The following is an 18,941-nucleotide window of genomic DNA, read 5'->3' on the forward strand; positions in this document are numbered from 1 at the left end:
GCCATGAGGAACACGAGCACTGAGAGGCTGGGAGGCGCTGGGAGATGCAGCCAGTGGGCAGAGCATTGCAGCCGCGGTATGTGGTCTCCTCCGGAGCCTACAGATCCCAGCTCTGCAGCTCTCGCTGGGTGATCAAGGGCAAGGGCCTTCCTTATTCTCTCTAAGCCTCCTTCTCCCCTTCTGTACAATGGGAATAAGAACACCATTTACCTCACTGAGTCCCAGGAGAATGAGGCGGTCTAGTACAAGAAAGGTACTTGGAACGTGACTGGCCCATTGTGAGCTTGCAATCGATGGACGCAGGCTAGGTTGATCAGAGGCAATGCCACTCGGTCCTAAAGTTTCTGTTGAAACTCTTGTGAAGGGGGAGCTTCTTCCCACTGGACTTGCTGAGAGCACTGGACAGGAGCCTGGAGCTGCTGATCACAGTCTCTCTTGGAGAGTGCCTGCCTGAAAAAGGAGACAACAAAGAGAGCAGTGTTGCTGGAGCACCTGGATACAGCCTTGCCTGAAGCCACTGACTCTGCACTTTCAAGTTATGTGAGCCAACATTTATTTTTCTGTCAAGCTGGTTTGATTGGGTTTTCCATCACTTGCAACTCAGACAGTCCTGCTGATCTCCAGGCAGAACACATAGAACTGCTTTTGAAGTTGCTTCGGTGCCACACCCCCGCCATCTGCCCTCGGAGTTCTGTAGCTGGCTTCAAGCTGACACTCCTGCCCAACAGGCTCGGCTCCTCAGGGAGGCTTGGGGCAAGTCATCAAGGCCATCCAACCTCACTCCCTAACACCTGAAACCCTTTCTTCCCCTGATCCTCCTGTCCCCTTTTCCTCAGAGGCTGTCTTCTCTCCTGTTTTCTTAGGAGGAAGAATTGGGGACCAATCAAGGCTGAGTATAGAATTTGGAATCGTATATGAGCCCAGGCATCAGACATCAAATTACGTGACCAAGGTGGATTACTTAACTTCTCTGATACTTGGTTTGCTTTTCTGTAAAATGGGGATAATAATTCTTACCCACGAGTCTTACAAATATGCCGTGCACAATGCACGGCCCATAGGAAGTTCTTGTCAATGATATTATTATTAACCTTTACTATTATTAACCTTTACTGCCTCTCCCCAGTCCTTGGCCCATTAATGCACATAGCCATTGGTGACTTTGAGGACTGAAGAGACCAGCCCTTGGCCATCTCCCCGGCGGTCTCCAGGAAGTCATCAGCAGACACAGCTAGCTGGTGACTAACTCATCAAACGAGGCCCACCCCCAGTGAGATGCCTGCCTGCTCAGCCAGGTTTTAAGAATACAAACACCACCATCGGCAAGATTCAAAGGCCCAGGGCCAGGCAATGACTACCCCTCATGGGCCCTTAGTCTAAGGCAGGTTCCAGCTTGCTCTGCGGGGCCTGGAGCTGCTCTCAGGTGAGGCCGTAGCCAACAGCCTTGCCTTGCAGGGAGCACTTCATCTCGGCTTAAAGAATAAGAGGCCCATGAGAACTCTGCCACCTGTCCTTGTAGGCCCGGGGTCCGCGCTTTTACAGCAGAAATGGAACACAGTTGGTGAATGGACTTTGGCTAGAGGATGCTAGGAAACCCCATGACTGAACTCAGCCTGTGAACCGAATGGAGCAGCACTCCGCCCTCGACCACCCCTGGGGATGCTCCCGGGTTGTGATACGTGTCACTGGAGCTTCTTCCACTCAGAGCACTCCTCAAACACCCTGCTCTTTGTATATGATGCTTACCACCACATGACACTGAGGTCACACCCCAAGTGTCCTTGCATAACTGGGATTCTCTTGAAATGACACAGATCAGTCCAAGGCATTCTGGAAGTCACGGTATACAGTTTTGTGAGCTGCGTGTAGGCTTTGGAGCCAGGGCTTCTGTAAGGATTGGGATCGGAGTGGTGGAAATGAATTCCATTGTCTGCATCTGACTTTTCTTGAGTGCGGTGCGATGCACAGCAGAGCTTTTTGGGCAGCTGTCTCCTCCCCACCAACACACACACACTAAACTGCAGGCTCCTGAGGGGCAGGATGGGTCTTGGCTCTGCTCACAAGCTTGCTCAGTTTCCTAATCTGCTAAATGGGGACTCCAGTGATTCCTGCTGTAGGGATTAGGGACAGCTGCCTTTGTTGAGACTGTATCCGGCACAGGGCATCTTTCTAAGTGTGTTACACGCATTACCTCAAATCATGCAAAACAGGGTGGGTACTTTAGATGGCAGGTAACTGGACAAGAAGAAAGAGCACTCAGATCCATGTGCAATTATCCCCTGACACTGAGTCATGGGCACATGAGCAGTGTCCTGAGGGCTGACGGGACTCAGCTGCTGCCTCCCAGCCTCTCTCCCTTCTTTGAAGCCCCCGGGAGCTCAGTGGTGACATCATTAATCCAGTCCTAGTGTTCTGGAGGGAAGCCACTGCGCAGTGTCCAGGTTGAAGGTGGCCAAGGAAATCCAGGAAGAGAGCCAGGGATGGAATTTAAAGCCAACAGAAGCAGCAGTTTCTGACCCAGGGTTCCCCATCATCTGTGGGAGCTGGTGATGGTAAGATGGTCAAAGAAGACACCAGGGGTCCCCTCCCTCAGATCAGCACCTCGCTCTCCCCCTCATGGGCCATCAGACCCCCAAAGAGGATAGAGGCCACCAACTCTGCCACTCCACTTCCCGGAGATGGGTCTCTTGCAAGCTGACACTGAGAGTGGCCTCAGAAGAAGGGGAGAAATGACAGAAAAGTGGGGGGAAAGCCCAAAGTAATCAAAAATGATCCAAACTTCCCCAGCAAAGTTAGATTTGGAGCGCAAATAACAGGCCCCTCTTCGCCTGCCCAGCCCTGCAGACCAAGTGTCAGCTGTGATGACACATAATGTTTGTCCTTTGCCTCTGGCAGCTGAGTATGTGACTTGCTTGGCCCACCCCAAAAGAATCCATCTTGACAAGAACATTCTAATTCTATTAGGGAGGCATTTGAGCCAGGCGTTCTTGGCTCTTCCTTGCCTCTCCAGGGAGCACGTGAGGATCAGCCATAACCCAGGGAGGAGAAGAGGCTTGACTGGAGGCCCTGAGCCGGGATCTCCAGGAGCGGAGGGACACTTCTCTCTGCAGGGTTTGCTGATCACACAAAAGTGCTTCTACCTGGGACGGGAAACGGCAGGACTCCTGTCCCAGGAGACTCTTCAGCACTGTGGACAAGCTCTGGAGTTTGGGACACGGGCCTGGATTCGAGTCCCAGTTCCACCACTTCCCTGCTGGGAGCCCTGTGGCAAGTTCCTAAACCTCTCTGAGCCTCAGTTTCCTGATCTGTAAAATGAACAGAGTAACAGCACCGGCCCCAAATGACCCTGACGAGGACTCAGTGAGACAGTGCACACAGGACACGCACCAGCGCCTTAAGCGCGGTCGGTGCTCGGCCAGCGGCCCCAGGCCCCGCTGGCTTTCCTGCTGCTGCAGGGCTGCCGTCTGTCCCACGCTCTCAGGCACCGCGGGCTGTGCTAAATGCTTTACACGTCGTTTCCCCACTTAATCTTCACAGCAAGCCTATGGCCTAGGGACTGTTGTTGCATCGGTCAGAATACGGCTGACAGTAGGTCACAGCAGGTCGCAGCTCAGCCGACTGAAAGAGGCTTGCACAAGGAGGAAAGTGGATTTTCTCTCAGCACGCGACGTCCGTGGGCATGGCTGTCCCAGCTGGGGCCGGTGCCCCCGTGGACTCTTTGAGGACCCAGGCTCTCTCCATCTTCTTGGGCCCCATCGACTGCAGACCGGTTGCCCCCTCGTGGTCATGACACACTGCTATAGCTCCAGGTGTCACACGCAGATGGGACAACACCCTGACAAATGATGTCTGTTTCGTCCGTCTCTCTTTATCAGGGAGGGAAGCCTTTCCCTTAAGCCGGTGGCACACAGGCCCTCGGGTGTCATCTGCCAGGACTGGGGCACAGCCCTGCACTTAGCCCCATGGTTCACTGGCAAGGAATGAGCCAGAGTGTTCATCTCCCACCGTGGGAGCTGGGCTTTGCCAGTGAGGAAAGGAATTTGGGGAGGAAGACAGTTGACTGTGTCTTCTCAAATGCTTACCCATTCTTTACAAGGAGTAAACAGAGGCACAGAAGATGAAGCAGCCTGCCTGACGTCACACTGCTGGCAGGTAGCAGAGCTCGGGTGACTCCAGACCCACAGCCCAGCTGCTAGGCTCCCTTACTTTTCCCACCTAGAGTATTTAAGAAATCCTTCCCCATCCGAAGTCATATTCGCCTATGTTTTCATTTTTAAAGTTTTGCTTTTCATATGTAGGTCTTTAATCCAACTTGAATTGAATTTTGAGTATGAAACTCAGTAGAAATTTTTAAAATTTTTAACATGGAAAAAATGGTTGTCATAGCACTATTTTTTTTTTTAGTAGCCCATCCTTTCCCCTCATTTTCAAGGTCACCTGAGTCATGGAGCACGTTTCCACTCTGTTTCACTCTGTTTATCCATCACTGTTTCACTATCAGCCTCTCTCAATGACTAGAGCTTTATAACAAGTCGTGATGTCTGGTAAGGTCAACGGCCCCAACTTCTTCCAATTTATCTAAATTATTCTTGCCCTTTGTTTCTCCATACAAGTTTTAGAATCAATGTGTTAAGCTCCACTGAGATGGCAAAATCCAAAAATATTAACTGGCATTTCATTGGACCTCAGTTAACTTGGACAGTTTTATTTTTATAATATTGAGTCTTGCATCCACAAACATGTCACACCTGTCCATTTATTCTGGTCTTCTTTCATGACCTTAAATAATGTTTTGTAATTTTTCTCCGTAAAGGCCTCATCAATATTTTCTTAGTTATATTCCAAAAACCCACACTGGAGTGAAAAGGACCTTACAGGTGAGCTGATTCAATGCCCCACTTACAGGTCAGAGACTGAGTAGGTGGCTGGGTCTCTGGAGGGGATTCCAGGTGAGTACCCACAGGAATGGTGATGAACTGGGAGCTGGAGGAATGAGGAGCAGCAAGAGACAGGGCGGGCAGGGGGATAAGGAAGGCTCATAGTGGAGACTGTCCCCAAGAACGGACAACACCAACCAGAGGAGGAAGGTGGCATTTTGCATGAGGATGAAAAAGCATGGTGTGGGAGACTGCAGGCCATGGCTGGAGCAAAATAAATGGGTGGCATTCACAAATTCTAGAGGGGCAAGGCTGATGTTACAGTTGACAAATTCCAGGATCTTGAAGGGACCCAGAATAGAACTTTTAGCCGAGAAGACGAGCCAAGATCAAACTGATGAAAATGGACACAGAAAAGATGAGACCAGAGTTTTGAGCACATGCTTATACTGATCTACATTTTCATTACAACTGAAAGATGATACTAATAATAATAGTAATAGTTATAATAGTGGTGGTAACAATGATGATTCATTTTTACTGAGCACTTACTATGTGCTAGGCCCCATTCTAAGCAATTTACATGTATTAATTCATTTAATCCTCCTAACAACCTATGAGGAAAGTACTGTGCCATCCCTATCTTAAAGACAGAGAAAGTGAGACCCAGAGAGATCGATAATTTGCCCAAGGTCACACAGCTAGTAACTCGTAGAACTCAAGTGTGAACCCAGGAATTCTGGCCACAGACCATATGCCATTAGCCACGACAAAAACCAAGGTGAGCTGTGCCTGCAGCTGGGCAGTGGGGCTGCTCTCAAGGAGGCTCTCTTGCTCCTAGTCCTGACTGCTGAGCCTCGAACCAATCTCTTGAAAGAGACGTCACATCAATTCCCCATCAAATGTGGTAGAAAGAGAAAACATTGGTCACCGTCCCTGTGATTGTGGGACAATCACCTGAGAGGTTCCCCAACCACAGATTTGGTGACTGCTCCCCTCTGCCTGCCTCCCTGCTATTTTCTTTCCAGAATTTACCTTGTCTAGACAACATGCTAATGAGTTAACTGAGAAGGTCTGCGTTGCTGGTAGTGTTTCTTAATGAAATCCACTTGCTTGATAGGAAAGCTGGACTGGCAATGCTCCTGAGTGACAGGACCATACAGGGAGGCCGAGCGGTACCAGGACGGCTTAGTTCAAGGTTGTCCAGCCCCCAGCACCGCCTCCACACTTAGGACTAATAAAGCACATGGGCACGGTTTTCAAGGCACTTAAAAGAGACAAGAGGAGAGAGGACAGGGCCTCACCTGTGGCTCCTGCCACAGCAGGGGTGAGAGGACAAATCCCACTAAAGCCACAAAGTAAGGCGGCCCCAAACTTTGTTTAAAGACGGGGGAGGCTGGGCACCGGCACAGGGTGAGTGAAGAGAAATTAGCGATGCCCTTACAGTGAGACCGTCATCAAACCTACAAGACCCATTTCCTCTACTTAGATCCAGCCGCAAATCAAGAGTGCCAAAATACACCAGGAATAAGGATTTCTGCTTTAAGAACGCCAAACTCTCTGAAGCCAGGTTGGGGAAGGAGGGAAACAAAGTCACAGAAATACAAAGATCCTTGCTGACTTTCATTGTGTGAGACTCATGTCTCTTTCCCTTTTTCCTAGTGACAAAAAAAATCCCTGCCTTACCAAACAATGCAATCATTTCAGACATACACAATACAGAAGGTGCAGTCTCCCAAAATACAGTCTACTAAAGTAGGACCGTGTGTCACAACCAGCCTTTTCACCCCAATGAACCCAGGAAGTACACACTTTGTTCCTGGTATCAGCTTGTAGAGTTTTCCACTGTATATAAGGAAAACATTGAGTCAAACTTGCATTAGAGAATACTTGGGCGACTGCAAGGTTTTTTGCATTTCCCAACAGTGAGGCAATGAAGAGCACTGCTGCTTTCTACAGACACCGAATGTTTCAGCAGAGACACTTGATGCCCCACCAGGCCTGAGATGTAACGATGGCTGCCATTTACTGAGCACTTACTGTATGTGTCTGAATCCTGGGAGCGCATTTTATCCTCACAACTCTCTGAGCTCGGCATGATGCTTATCCCCATGTGACAGATGAGCAAACTGAGGCGCAGGGAGAGGCCAAGACCCTTGCTCTGAGTTGCAGAGCTGTAAGTGGTGGGGCTGGGACTGAAACGCTGCACATACGTACTTAACCCATATGATGATTGCAACCACGTGGCCTGTGGCATGAGAGAGGGTAAGGCCGGGGTGGGGAGTGAGAGACGACACCCGAGGGGAGCTTACGCAGAGATACAGGCAGATATGCAAGCATGTGTGGGAAGAAAACATGAAAATGACTCTGCTTTTCTGGGCTAGAAAGATAGAACTGCCCCTGCAAAACACTGAGGCAACGTCCTGCTTTATATTTCTGTCACAGGGCTGCAGAAAGTCTGATGAGGAAAGCTGGTCCAGATGATTGCCGAAGGCCGCAGGCACAGCTCTGATGGAAATAAACGCATCTTTCTTGGTGCCCCGGGTGTACAGGTCAGCTGGGAGGCAGGACCGCGGTGCATTAGGTCTCCAGCCTCCACATCTGGATGGCTGGAACCAAAGTCCCAGCACTCCTTCAGGACGAGCAGTGCCCTGGAAAGTTCTACCACTGCTTGGTGGGGATTCCAACACTTGCTCCTGCAACTTTTGTGAGCGTGAAATAGGATATGCCCCCCTTACCACAGTATGTGGCATACAATAATCGGTGATACTTTTATAGCTTTTTGCCATTGTTATTTTATCTTCTGTACATGCTCCCAGGCCCCGTCCCCACGCGTGATGGACACTCAATTGTTGGGCCTGGATGTTGTGATTCTGCCCCCGGTCATAAATGGCTGGGCCCAGCAGGAACTTTCAGGGGTCAGCGGGCTGGTTCTGCCCACGAAATGGCTGTGTGACCTTGGGCAAGGGTCTCAACTCCTCTGAGCTTCAGTTTCCTTGTATGGAAAACAGCAGTCATAATAGACCTACACCCCCTTAGGACTGAAATGAGAGCCAGCGAGTCTGTGCATGAGCAGCGTCGGGCACGTGGTAAGCACCTTAGATATCAACTATTCGTATTACTATCAATCTGTTTGAATAAAATCTGAGTGCCCTCTGTACACCAGGCAGTGCTGCAGGTCCAGCAGCAAACAAAACCAGACAAACCTGCCCTCATGGGGCTTAGACGCTAGGGAGAGTGGCAAACAACAAACAAGTAAACACAGTACAGCGTAGGGTAGGGAGTGGAGCAGTAGAGCAGGGTGGGGGTCCGCGGATGCAGGGTGATTAAGAAAAGGGGTAACACTCAGAGCTGCTTCCAGACACCGGTGACTTGCTTTGGCCAAAGAAAAGTGAATGGAAGTTACAGGTATCACTACCCAGTGGAGCTGCAGAGCCACCGTGTGCCCCTCCCGCTGCCACTGCGACCATGACAGTACAAGTAGAGATGGAGCCTCAGTCAGCCGGAGCCTCTGAGTGACCATCAGAGCCCCCAGGGGATGACATTGGATGAGTCATGTGAGAGAGATGAAACTTTGCTGTGCCTGGACATGCAGGACCGGGGCTTGTTTGTTACTGCAGCAGACCGAGCCTGACCTAAAAGCCCTGTGTCTGATGGGGGCACTTGAGCAGAAGCCTAGAGGAGGTGAGGGAGCAAGCCGCAGGCCCACAGGTAGGAGTGCTGCAGGCAGTGGGAGCAGCAGGCGCAAACGCCCTGAGACCGGGGGTGTACTGGTGTACTTCGGGGACAGCAAGGAGGCCAGTGCGGCTGGAGCAGCCCCAGCAGCAGCAGTGTGGCTGGGAGAGGGGGCCGAATGATGTCCTCACAGGCCATTGTAAGGCCAAGCACAAGGATTATTGGTGTCTGGGGAGGGGAGGCTCTCCAAACTGGCCAGCACACCTGTCCTTCCAGACCTGTTTCCAATACTGCCCGTAAAAAGTAACGGGGAGAAGATGTTGCCGTCGGTGCCCACCCCCCCACCCCTCACGCCGGCAATGGACTGGAGCATCCTGCTGGGCCCTCCCCCACCCCGGGGGCTCTCCTCCTCCCCGGCTAGGGACCTTCCAGCTGGCCTCGCACTTGGCTGCAGGTCCTCGTTTGTGTGGGGCTTGGACAGACTTTCCAAGATGCTCCTCTCAGCGCCTCATCTGTTTATGACGATGGTTCTCCATGGCGCGAGCCTCCCAGGGCTGCTCTGCTGGTCCATGCATCTGTTCAGCTGAGTTTCTTTCTCTATTTATTTCTCCAGTAAACAACCGGGGCAAGGCAGGGTTGTGGTATTTCCATAACTCCTGATGCCAAGACCTAATAGGATGCAGAGATAATGAGGGGAGAAACGAGGGCCCTGTGATCTGAGCAGAACACAGTGTGAGGCTCTGGAATCTCCATGCAGAAGCCATATCTCAGCTGCAGGCACTCACAGCACCCAGGGTGAAGGCAGAGCCAACCCCTCTAGTGAACATTGGCTAGCTTTGCCCCGCTAGCACTCAGACCCTCTTCTGATGCTCACAGCAACCATGACTCCCTAAAAGACCACAAAGTACCATCCCTTCCTTTCTCAATTCAGGGGGTTTCAAGATAAGGCCTAAAGCCCCCTGCTCCCCAACCTTCCCCTGTGATCCACATCCTGGGACACGTACCTGACCTGAGGGTGGGTTCTTCTACCCCCCGCCCCCCCACCTTTGTGACCGGCTCTGCAGTGGTCATGTGACCCAGGCGGGGCCAGTGCTGGTCATCCCAGGACTCCTAGGGGAACTGCGCAGGAAAGATGGGATCTCTCCATTGGGATTGACAAGATGGCAGGATGTGAGCCCACAGCAGCCAACGACCACCTCAGCCACCACATGGGGGAGTCTGTCTGAGCGTGAAGATGTGTAGAAGAAAGCAAGGTGGAGGGACAGAAAGACACAGAGTTCTGAAAGTTAATATTTGAGCTCCTGGATCCAGCTAAGCCTGAAGTCCCTGGACTTGGGGGTTTAGTAGTTTGTGTTGGTTTCCTGTCACTCCCAATTAAGAGCGCCCTAATCGATTCACATGCACACATGGACAGATGGACACCAGGAAGTTGGGTGTGGTGGTGGAAGGAACACTGGGCAGGGTGGAAAATGAGAGAAAGCAAGTGTGGGAGCAGAGGCTGAGGGGGCTGAGAGCTAGCAGTTCTCCATGTCCCTCAGCACAGACACCAATGCCCTCACCACCGCCTACTCCACCCTGTAGCAGCTGGCCTGTTACCTCTCCAGCCTTGTCTCCCCTCTCCCCCTCCCACCCTCTGTCCTCCGTTCTAGCCGTGTAGCCTCTGCATCCCTTTTCTCTGCTGTGTAACAAATCACTCCTGACGGCAGCACCTCGAGACAGTGCCTGTTTATTAGCTCACAGCTCTGGTGGCTGGAAGTCCAGCAGGGCTGCTGGGCCCCTCGCTCAGGCTGACGTCAAGGCGTCAGGCAGCTGTGTTCTTGTCAGGAGCTGTTCTCTTCTGAGCTTCTGCCTATAACTGGCAGGACTCTGCTTCTGTGGTTGTAGGACTGCCGTCTCATTTCCTTGTTGGGTTTCACCCAGGGGCAGCTCTCAGGTCCTAGAGGCCATCTTGTCATGAGGCTTCCTCCACCTTCAACCAGCAACAGCATCACATTGAATCTTTCCTATGCTTCATCCCCTCTCTGACTTCTCCTGCAAGGAGCCAGAGAGAACTCTTGGCTCTTAAAGCATTCAACTGATTAGACTAGGCCTACCTGGGCTCATCTCCACATCTAAGTCAACTGACCAGGGACTTAAATTTCAAATGCAAAGTCCCTTTGTGGCAGTAGCTGGATTCATGTTTGGTCAAGTGCCCAGAGGAGGGGGTGGGAGGCTGGTTTTAGAATTCTGCCTTCCACACCTTCCTTGTTCCTCAAACATCCCAACAGAGCTCCCCCTCAAAGACTGACAGTTGTTGTTCCCTCTTCCAAGAAAGTTGTCCCTGCAGGTGGCCACATGGCCCGCCCCTCTATTCATTCAGGTCTAGGTACAAACGACACCTCCTGCAGAAGCCTGCCTCAAACTCCCATGAGAATCATCACCCCCATCGCTCAGCAGCCCCTTAACCCTGCTTCATTTTTCTCCCTTGTGCTGAAGTGCTCTTACAAATTGACTGGCTCTGTCTCCCCCACAAGACTCTAAGCCCTGGGGACTGGGACTTAATTTTGTTTGCTGAGTCTGGCACAGGGTAGATGCTCAATAAATATTTGTTTGAATGAAGGGAAGAACACGTTTCTTAAATTTCTTAATGGTCTTAACTAGTCACCCCGAGGTCATTCTCATGTTTATCTGCAGCCCTGGCTCCATGGGAGGCAGAGTAAAGCTAAGATCGAGAGTCCAGACATCAGAGTTGAGTTCATGTTCTAAGGGCCAGCCCCTTGGCCTCTCAAGGCCTGTTTCTTCATCTGCAACACGGGAAGAAGATTAGTACCTGCTTCAGAGGGTGACTGTGGGTGCTGAGAAATAGTCCAGGTAATGTGCCCGGCACCCAGATCAAAACCCTAAGGCAACACTGTTTCATGCTGTCAGATCGGCAAAAAGTAAAAAATGCTGACATTATGAAGGGTTGGCAAGGATGGGTGTGACAGGGACTTCCACTGGGAGTACACATCGATGCAGTCACCTCAGAGATTCATTCGGCAAAATCTTGCAGAGGTGAAGATTGCCTGTCCTGTGTCCTCCAGGAGGCAAGTACAGGACGCCTGGTCACAACACTGCTTGCAATCACGTCTGCCACCTCTACCAACATGTACCGTTTATTCAACAAGATCTCACCAAGCACACACACAGATGCTCCTAGCAAGGATACAGCTGCAACTGAGCGCCACGCTCAAGAGTAAGGATGTTACATCAATAACCTTGTTTCATCTTTATCTCCATTTTACAGATGAGAAAATGGAGGCTCGGAGAAGTGTACATTCAAGACCACACACAGCTGGGAAGGGACAAAGTTCTGACCTGGACCCTGGATGGTGGGGAGGAGAGGGAGGGAGAGGGAGGGAGGCAGGGGGAGGAAGGAAAATGGCAAAATGACAGCATCAACGCATCTCCAAGAGCACTCTCTCCTGCAAAATGCTGAACAGCTACCACACAACCCAGCCATTTGCTCCCAGGTATACACCCAAAAGAAATGAAAATATACAACCACACAGCATTCATCCACAGGAATGTTCACAGCAGCGTTACTCATAAAAGTGAAAACAATTTAAGTGTCCATTGACTAATAACTGGATAAATAAAATGTGGTCTGTCCATATAATGCAATCGTATTTGGCCACAAAAAGGGATGAAGCACAGATACATGTCACGATGTGGCTGAACCCTTAACACATCATGCTGAGTGAAAGCAGTCAGTCACAAAAGGGCACATAGTGTGTAAGTCCATTGTAAGAATTGTCCAGAATAGGCAACTCTATAAAGGCAACAAGTAGATTAGTGGTTGCAGGGGTGGGGGAAGGGAAGAAGAGGAGTGACTGCTAATATGTGCCGGGTTTCTCAGGAAAGGGACAAAAATTCTCCAAAATTAGATAGGGACAACGGTTACCCAATGCTGTGAATATACTAAGAACCTTGAACTGTATCTTTTAAAAGGGTGAATTTTATGATGTGTGAATTATTATCTCAATAACAGTGGTTTTAAAATGTGCTCTAAGGCTCTCTGGTTTTCTGAGTGCTCATGGGGAAAGGTCATGAAAAAGGAAGTTTGGCAGATGCGGGCTGAACAAGTTCAGTAAGACTGTTGATGCAGGACTTCTCAGAGCCCTGAACTTATAGATCTGCACAGCGACACTACTAAGAGGAACATGTTCTAATAAGAGACAATGCTTGAGTTTTCACAATGTGCCAGACACACCCGAATTCATTTACACATATTAACCAATTTCCTCCTCTTACTAACCCTATGAGGTAGGTACTATTATTATCCTCATTTCACAAATGAAGAAACTGAGGACCAGAGAGGTTGAGAATCTTGCTTAAGATCACACATGCAGCGAGCGACAAAGCCAAGATTTGAACCCAACAAGTCTTGCTCTGAGATTCACGCTTGACTGTGTATCTTGATGCAGTATACAGCGTTTCCACGCGTTTGACCGTGGCTTACTTAAATAAAAGAACCCCGAAATATCTGCCTTCTCTCCAGCTTCGAGGACAGCATCCTGGTCTAGGAGCGCCTTCTCACCTGGACAAATGCAATTCCTTTCCCCAGTCTCATCGTCTCCACCCTCCCTCCCTGCAATTTACTCTCCTTTCTTAATACTGATGACGTCATTCCCTTGCTCCCAGCTCTCCTGGTGGCCTCCTACTGTCTTTAGACCAGGCTTTCTCAGCCACGGCACTGTTAGCCTCTGGGACTGGCTCAGTCTGTGCTGCGGGGGCTGCCCTGTGCCCTATCGGGTATCTAAGAGTATCCTTGGCCTCTTCCCACTGGATGTCAATAGCATCTTCTCCTCAGACTGAACAGCCAAAACACCTCCCAACACTGCCAAATGCTCCTGGGGACCAATCACCCGCGTAGGATTGCCATCTCAGAATAAAGTCCCAATTTCTCACGCTGGCTGACAGGCCCCAGGGATCTGGCCTTGCCCACCTCCTCTCCTACCCTCTTCTGGTACCCATGCACCCCCACAACAGGGGCCTGCTCTCTGATCTTCAAACTCTCCAGGCACATCTCTCTGCAGGCCCTTTGCACGCCCTCTTCCCTCCATCCTGAGGCTGGCTCTTTCTCATTATTCAGGTTTCCTCTGTCTGCCTTCTTTGTTGTTTTCTACCTTCTCACTCACCTAACACCCGAATTCGTTTCCCCTATAACAAACACACTGTTACTAAATTTATGCTGTGTATTTGGTTTTTCCCTTACAATCTGTCTTCCCTACCAAAATGCCCCAATGGGTGTGTGGACACCTGGTGATCTTCTTCATTGAATTTCCAGAGCCAAGAAGAGCCTGGGTACCAGGCAGCTGCTTGTCTCTGTGCTGGATGAATCACGAACCTGCCAACAGGTAGACCAGGAAGCCCTTCTGGCGCGTGCCTGGACAGCCAAGACTGGGGACTGGAGGGGAAGACGCCGTAGGAGTATTACCGCCTTGGCTCTGAGAACCAAAGCCTTCTCGCCTTTTGTAAAAAGTCTCTCTCTAAAACCGGTTGCCAAGATGTCTTTAAGACGGAAAACAAACAATAAAAGAAGAAAAAGGAACAGCAAAGAAGGAAGACAAGAATTACTTTAGAAATTTTAAAGTCGTCTTAAACCAAGTCTCTGCTTAGTGTCAGCTGACTTTTCAAAGAGGCAGGGCCTAGACGCCGGAGCAGGGCTGGGAAGCAGCTGCGGCCTGGTGTCCCCAGGTCCCAGCTTCAGCTGTTCCGCCAATGGGGGGGTGGTGGTGGAGGAGAGAGATTAGCAGTCCACTTGGGGTGTGAGGAGGAAAGAAGGAAAAAGCAGAGAGGATGAGTCAGGCTGGGCTATGGGCCACCCTGCATGCGAGCAAGCAGAGAGGGAACCCTCCCTGCAAAGCCACAGGACAACGCGAGGCACTGCAAGGGGGCTGCAGCTCTAAAGCTCTCCCCAGAGTTCCTCCTCCGGGCTGGTCTTCTGTGAAGGGGTTTTGAACTCCACAGGAATTTTGCTGCGCACGACTAAGTCTCCTGGCCTTGGCTTCTCCTTCTGTTAATGAGAGGCTCAGGCTCACTTGGAACTTCTCAATCTGGAGGCCCCAGCCATAGGGGCCCTAGAAGGCCACACTGGAGGTCCTAAATATTTCCAACGACCTATTAAATTTTTTTAAAAATCAAACCAGAAACAGTCGAATCCCTAAATCTAACCTCCAATTTACAGGAAATACCAGGGACAGAAAAACATGTTAAATGACACCACAGGGGTGCAATCCACAAACTCTTAATTGCACAAAACTCTCTGGGACAAGGGACTCGGTGTCTTCAACAAATAAATGGCAAGGAAAGAAAAGAGAAAAACCTGTAGAATTTAGAAGTCTTAAGAGACATATCAACCAATAGCCATGCACAGAGGCACCTTGTTTGCATTTTGACAAGAACAGACTATGAAAACAATTCATGAAATGACTGGGGAAATTTCAACAGTGGTGGAACATTTGGTGATCTTAAAGGGCGAGCTGTGAATGCTGGTTTTGGGATGCTAACAGGATTATCGTTATTTTTTAAAGCATCCTTATTTTTCAGAGGTATTTGTTCAAATATTTATAGATGAAATAACATGATGCCTGGGATTTGCTTCTAAATAACCTGGAATGAGAATGCGGAAGATGTTGGGTGTAGATGGAAAAAGTCTGGCCATGACTGACAAGTCATGGAAGCTGGCATTGGGTCTATGGTAGTGGATTACAGTACTCTGTCCCTAAAACAAACCTCCCCTCATCAGTCAGATGATGCACAGGCTCACAAATACTTTGTGCTCCTTTCTCTCCTGTAAAATGGGAGGGAGCAAATGAGATTTTGCATGTGGAGAGCTTGGCCCAGTGTCTGACTGTCAGAAGATGGTAGTGACTATTATGACCAGTGGCAGCAATACCAGAAGAATGCAGAGTAGGGTCTTATTCATATAAAACAACTATCCTTATTCGGGCATTTGTAGAAAGATGAGTGGGGTGAAATACTACAGAGATAACAGAGATAACCCCGCAGGGAGTCATTCATTCATTCAACAAACACAGCTGAGTTCCTTCCATGGGCCAGGCACAGTGGGACTGGGGGCACTGGTGGAGCTCAGGCCCTGCTCCCCTGGGGAGAGGAAGGCAGGCATGTGGAGAAAGGGTGCGGGGGAAACCAGGGGTCAAGACTTCGAGGCAGTGCAGGGAGATGTCCAGACCAGATCTGAAGGATCCAGGGGCATTAGCCAGGCTGGATTTAGGGAGGCAGGGCAGAGAGCACGGAGAGAAAAAAAGGACAAAGCATTCCAAGCTGTTAAGGGAAGAGCAAGTGCAAAGGCCCTGGGGCAAGAAGGAAAAATTCCAGGGTTGGAAGGATGGCAGAATCCAGAGCAGGACACGGGGGCGGGGGGGGGGGGGTGAGGGCTGCAGGGGCAGGAGGTTTCTTTCCTTTTTATTTCATATCTTCTGAATCATGTAAATATTTTATGGAAGCATGTATCCTTCTTACAGTTTTTTAAAAGGTAAACACACACACACACACACACATACTAAACACCTTACAAAGTCCTAAGAAGCAAAGAAATTATTATAGCATTTTCTCCACTCTTTTCTTCTCAAGAGTCTACAATATGTTTAATTTTTTTTCATGTTTGCTAAAAAACAAAAGAAAACCAAAACAAACCCTACCTTATTTAAATGTGACAAGCACAGTACCCTCTCCCATCTGGCTCCCTACAAGGGCCTCCCTGCCCTTACCTCCTTTCCCTTTTGGGGGGCGTCAGACACGGAAATGATCATTGCACCTAATTTAAACAACGCTCTTTCCAACCCTCATGGAGGTTCTGGTCCTCAAACAAGTAGCTGTTTTTTTCACACTTGTCAGAGGTTTATTTTTTAAAAAGGAGGAAGGTCCTGCAGGTGAGGAGAGAAGGTAAAGGGGGAAAACTGAAAACTGGACAGGCGCAAGTGTAAACCAACCCAAAACACAAATGCGGGGGGCGGAAGGGCGGAGGGGTGGGAGGGAGGGAATTCTGATGCAATTATACAGGTGGGGTCCTTAAAAAAAAACCAGCAACAAAAATCTCAATCTTGTAGCTTTGGTCTGAGTTCATTTATATAAAAATTAAGAACCATATAAGGTTTCTTCACTAAATTCTACTCAAACAAGTTTCTGAGTGACAGTTTGAGCTCGGGGGAAAGACCCACACGGAAGGTTTGGGAAAAGCTTCTCATTTTCCCAACTGACGGCAGCCTGAAGGCACTTTTGGGAGCCCCCCTCTTCCCATCTCTGTGCTGAGCCCAGCTGGCCAGCAGGAAGAAAGAACTTGGTACCCAGACTGCCCTGCAAAGTGGCATCTGCCAGCTTCTTCTGCAATCTGTTGCTAGAGATGGAAACTGTTTTTCTGGTTTCCTCTCAGGCCGGGCGCTGGGACAGTCAGCTTTGATGTGGAGGTGGCGCGGGCGGGCAGGCCAGCTACCTGAGCGGAGGTGGATACCTCAAGGCAGAGCTGCAGCTGCCTGGAAGGAGGGCCGACGCCTCCTCCATGGTCTGCACAGTGGGAACCCCAGGAGGCCCTTTCAAGTCTGCACCTTGTGGTTTCTCTCTGCAGGAATGCCAGCTTTATTATGGGTTTGTTCCCTTCATTGTTTTGATCCTCTCCTTGGGCCCCCACCCAGATCAGGACCTTTCATTTCATGTCAGGTCTAGTGAGGCCATGGCTCCTGGACGAGCACAGCACCATGAGATACAGAAGGGTCTGCCCTCGTGAGAAACAGAGACAAGTGGACAGATGGTTCTAGTCCCAGGAGAGAGGCACCTCCCAGCAGAAAAGCCTCAATGGTGACATTGACTTGGCCTCTCCCTTCAAAGGCCTTTTATTTGCTTGTGTCTTATTGAGAACCCACCTGCAGCAATGCCTTCATCTGAAAGGTGAGAAAACCGAGGCTGGAAGGTAATTCCATCACCAAAGAAGCCCCCACAAAATTCTGACACATTCCCAGCCAGACCTCAGTGGTGCCTCATAACCTAGCGCTAAGAGGTCCACTGGAGTCCAGATGCACCTTCCAGCTCTGTCACTTACCCCAGTGCAATCCTGCACAAACTGCTCAACGTCTCCAAGCCCCAGTTTCTTCACCTGTAAAAAACGGGATCATCAGTTTTACTGCTTAGACTTGTTGACTTAAGTTCATCTGCCAGTTTAATCATTTAAGTGTTCACCTATTTCTTTGCAAATCCCCCCTCCCCCTAGGCTGTAAGTTCCCTAAGGGCAAGGACTCTGCAGGCCTTGTTCACAGACGCGTCCTCAGTAGACAACTGCCTAGGGCAGGGTAGGCGGTTACGAAGTACTTGTGATGATAATAAGGAGGCCCTCAGCACAGCACTTGGCACAGGCAGTCGTTATTATCGGTAGCAACAGAGGGGGTTCATTATTTATGACGGGAAAGCAGTTTCTGTTTCGAAACTATCCAGTAACCAGGAACTGAGGGAACAAAACAGTTCTCTGGAGTAGGCCTACTGTCAGGTGACTCTGCTGACACCTTGCTCCAGTGCCTCTGCCCACTGTCCTCTCTCTCTCAAGGCCACTGTCCCCCAGACCCAGGACTCCTTCCCTGAGGCTCCAGAATCCCTATCTTCTGCCCTGGAAGAGAACAGAGGGAAAGGCTCAGCTCACCAAATCTGCAAGGGAAGGATGTGGTCCAGCAACCTTAAAATACTGGATGTTCAGTTAAATTTGAATTTCAGATTAGCAATGAAATAATTTTTCAGTAAAAGTAAATCCCAAAGGTCACATGGGACCTAGTTATCCTTAAAAAAAGTATTCACTATTTATCTGAAATTCAATTTTAACTGAGTGTCGGGTATTTTAATTTGCTTAATCTGGCAGGCCAACAAAGTGACGGGGCTGGGATGTTAACCCAGGCCTGCCTGAGCTTGTGGACCTCACTTTCTCCTCTCCTGAAAAATCACCGTCATCATATTAGGAGATTCTTGGAGTGGTTATGAGAATTAAAAGAGAGAGGCTGAGTGAAATGGGCTTTTAAGCCCTCAACTAACTAGTTCATAAGTGTTCATAAGAGCAGGAATTTTGTCTGCCTTGATGCTCAGCTGAACCCAGTGCCTAGAACTGTATCTGGCACACAGCTGGACAGACATAACTAGTTCCCTCAGTGAAAAACCGCTAGTACTATTTTGCCTAAATAGCCAAAAAATAAAAAATAAAACAAAGTAAAAAAAAATTTAAGCGACATGATAGCATTTCAAATTCCCAAATCTAGGTCCCACATCCCAAGCATACCCTGCTAGTCCCTGATGCTGGTCCCCGTTGCTTGCCAAGCGCGATCCAGACAGCAGCCCATCACTTTGCCTCCTACTTGGGATTGCATTTGAGAG

At 49.7% G+C, this 18,941-nt stretch overlaps 1 long non-coding RNA gene across 1 annotated transcript; it reads right to left on the reverse strand.

Annotated features, from left to right (window-relative positions):
* Window positions 1-227: 227 nt before the first annotated feature.
* On the reverse strand, window positions 228-18,925 carry LOC140687473 (uncharacterized). Its single transcript, XR_012061857.1, has 3 exons — window positions 18,847-18,925; window positions 17,632-17,685; window positions 228-450 (listed from the first exon to the last, which is right to left on the reverse strand). It is a non-coding gene; the product is annotated as an uncharacterized lncRNA (long non-coding RNA).
* Window positions 18,926-18,941: the final 16 nt, after the last annotated feature.

The sequence above is a fragment of the Vicugna pacos genome, chromosome 19 (assembly GCF_048564905.1).
Source record: "Vicugna pacos chromosome 19, VicPac4, whole genome shotgun sequence".
In the NCBI taxonomy this organism is placed as follows: Eukaryota; Metazoa; Chordata; class Mammalia; order Artiodactyla; family Camelidae; genus Vicugna; species Vicugna pacos.